The sequence below is a fragment of the Phoenix dactylifera genome, unplaced genomic scaffold, assembly GCF_009389715.1.
Source record: "Phoenix dactylifera cultivar Barhee BC4 unplaced genomic scaffold, palm_55x_up_171113_PBpolish2nd_filt_p 000718F, whole genome shotgun sequence".
Taxonomy (NCBI): domain Eukaryota; kingdom Viridiplantae; phylum Streptophyta; class Magnoliopsida; order Arecales; family Arecaceae; genus Phoenix; species Phoenix dactylifera.
This window is the reverse complement of record NW_024068097.1, coordinates 21,858-25,538: the sequence shown is the minus strand read 5'-3', so window position 1 is coordinate 25,538 and position 3,681 is coordinate 21,858.

Here is a 3,681-nt window from a genome sequence, read left to right as displayed (position 1 = left end):
TCTAGCCCCAAGGTGTTGAGGTCTTTGGCTTCTACAATCGCCGTGACCTTTGCTTCCCATGCTTTTGGCAGTGACCTGAGAATTTTACTCACAAGTTCGGGGTTAGTGTAAGATTTGCCCAAGCTTTTTAGGCCATTAATAATTTCGGTAAAACGTGTAAACATGCATGTGATGGTTTCATTAGGTTCCATCTTAAACAATTCATATTTGTGAACTAGAATGTTCACTTTGGACTCTTTGACTTGATTTGTACCCTCGTGGGTAACTTCAAGCCTATCCCATATTTCCTTAGCGGAACTGCATGTAGAGACTCTATTGAACTCATTTACATCTAGAGAACAAACAATGAGTTCATGGCTCTAGAATTGAGTTGAGCCATCCTATCATCATTCTCATCCCAATCCTCCTCAGGTTTGGGAACTCGAATGCCATTCACCACGTGTGATGGTTCTTGTGGTCCCTTGACTATAACCCTCCACAAGGCATAGTCTTGTGCTTGAATGAAAATTCTCATTCTAGTCTTCCAAAGGTATAATTTGTCCCATTGAAGAGTGGAGGCCTATTGGTTGCTTGCCCTCGGCAGGAACATTGTTAAAGGGTGTTGCCATCTAGATCTTTGGCTAAGACGGTTAGGTCTTTCAAGAAATATACAGAGCACCCGCTCTGATACCACTTGTTGCCCAGAGATGGTCACCCAAGAGGGGGGTGAATTGGGTGTTTTTAAAAAACTTTTTGCCTAATTAAAGATAAAACACACAAATATATGAACTAAAATAAAGATAAAGAGATAAGAAGAGACAACCACAAACACACGGTTTTATAGTGGTTCGGGAGCCTTCACCGCTCCTACATCCACTCCCCAAAGCGCCTTTGGGAATTTTCACTATAATCCAAGATTACAGTACGGTAGTTTTGCAAGTTCACTACCCAACTCGTTGTTTTACACCGGGCTCACAACAAACCCTAAAACCCCCAATTTTTCTTAGGCTTGGGACGCCTTTCCCTTGTTCCAAGTCCCTTGACTGGAACAAGCACCACAATAAAAGAGTTTACAAAAGGAAATAAAAGCTCTAAGAAGTAAATATAACAATTATGAATAATGTAACCCGGAAGAATCCTTTTTGCCGTTGGAAGCGTGGAAATGTTGATTCTTCCGAGGTGGAGCGCGTAGGGTTGAGTGTGAGCTTCGAATCCCGAGCGCACAAGAAGTGGTTGAGCTTGAAATCGCTTGGGAGATTTGAGAATACTTGAATTTCCTTTCTTGAATGCACTCACTCCTTGAGCTTTTCTTTCTTAACTTCTCTCTTGAATGATTCTAGCTTTTTGGTTGGTGAAGAGTTGTTGAGAACCACTTAAGAGGTCCCTTTTTATAGCCCAAAAAGCAAATATAGCCGTTAGAAACAAAAGAGAAGGATTTGAAATTCAAACCAACCTGAAAAGCTGTCAGTCGCGTCCCAGGCGCTCCGGAGACGTCTCCGCTACAACGAGGGACGTCTCGCCTACAGGATTTTACTTTTTATGTTGTCTGGGGTCGACTCGGCACTTTACGGGGACGTCTCGGCTTGTCTGCACTTTTTGAGTGGGGACGACTCCGCTGCCTTGGGGACGACTCCGCTTCTTTATCTCCGAAAGACATGTCCTCGTGGGAATTTCCCTGAGAGGAGTCGTTTCCTTTTGGACTATTTTTCATTCGCTTCCTTATTACCAAAAAACTATTCTCTGGAAAACCCTGAGAGAGCCGTCTCGCTATCTTGGGGACGACTCGGAAGTCTCCTTTTTACTTGCGGGGACGACTCGGCTTACTGTGGGGACGTCTCGCGCATATCTCTTGAAAACTGCCTTTCTGCCGCCACTGAGAGAGTCGACTCCGCTACTGAGAGAGTCGACTCCGCTAACGCGGGGACGACTCGGCAGGTGTCGGAGACGTCTCCAAGTGTGCCAGTTCTTCCTGTTTGTGCCAGAGACGTCTCTGAAACTATCCGGAGACGTCTCGGCTGTCCCTGATCTGTTTTCTTTAACTCAAAATATTCTTCAATAAATTCATAAAAATTATGGAAACTTGCCTAGACATTTCTTAACAATATTCTAATAAAACACATGAATTCCTCAATTAAATTGTTAAGATATAATGGAATTTTACTCTAGTGTTTTGTATTCATCAAAATCCATTAGGGGTCAACAACTCCTAACCTAGGGTCAACATGACCCATTGGTGCTTTTTCTATCAAGTTTGCAACTAGCGAAGTCTGAATCAGTGTACCCTATTAAGTTTATGCTCGAATCTTTAGAATACCATAACCCTATGGTTTTGTTCCTATTAGGTATTTAAAGATTCTCTTAACAGCAATTAAGTGTGATTCCTTAGGATTAGATTGATATCTAGCACACATGCATACACTAAACATAATATCAGGTCTACTTGCAGTAAGATATAATAAGGATCCTATCATACCTCTATACATCTTTTGATCTACTGATTTACCTGATTCATCTTTGTCCAGTTTGCATGATGAGCATGGGTATGCTGATTGACTTGTTTTCTTCCATATCAAACTTCTTAAGCATCTTCTTGATGTATTTAGCTTGATTGATGAAGATCCCCTCTTCAGATTGTTTGATTTGGAGCCCGAGGAAATAGTTCAGCTCTCCCATCATGCTCATTTCAAATTCACTCTGCATTAAGGTCAGCAAACTCTTCGCAGAGGTGATTGTTAGTAGCACCGAAAATAATATCATCTACATAAATCTGCACTACTAATATTTCTTTGTTTTTCTTCTTTAAAAACAGCGTTTGTATCAATATTTCCTCTAGAGAATTCATGGTCTAATAGAAATTTGCTAAGTCTTTCATACCATACTCTAGGAGCTTGTTTCAAACCATAAAGTGCTTTGTTTAGTTTATACACATGATTAGGGTATTGATGATTTTCAAAAACCAGGAGGTTGTTCTACATACACATCCTCATTAATATACCCATTTAAAAGGCACTCTTTACATCCATTTTGAAATAATTTGAAATCTTTAGAGCATGCAAATGCTAGTAACAATCTACTTACTTCAAGTCTAGCTACAGGAGCAAAAGTTTCATCAAAGTCTATACCTTCTTCTTGATTATAGCCCTTTGCTACTAGTCTAGCCTTGTTCCTAATCACGATTCCATTTTCATCAAGTTTATTTTTATATATCCATTTAGTTCCTATTATTGAGTATTCAGTGGGTCGTTCAACTATGTTCCATACCTTGTTTTTAGTGAATTGGTTTAGCTCTTCTTGCATTGCATTTATCCAATTAACATCATTTCAGCTTCTTCTATGTTTTTAGGTTCAAAGTGTGAGACAAATGCTAGATGATTATTAAGTTCCTAAGTGATGCTTTGGTTTCTAACAGGTTGAGAGGAATCATCTAAAATTAATTCTTTAGGATGACTATGAGCATACCTCCAAGCCTTTAGTCAGGCCCATGATCAACAATTACCTCTTGGGCTTGTTGATGCTTCTCCAATTTGCTTTGGTTCATCTTCTTGTAATGTCATCTCATCAATTTTTTCTTCAAGAATTTCTGCATCATCATCAAGAGCTACTTTCTTGGTAGAAGAGATATCATTAGTATCATCAAAAACAACATGTATAGACTCTTCAATAACAAGGATTCTTTTGTTAAAGACTCTATAAGCTTTACTT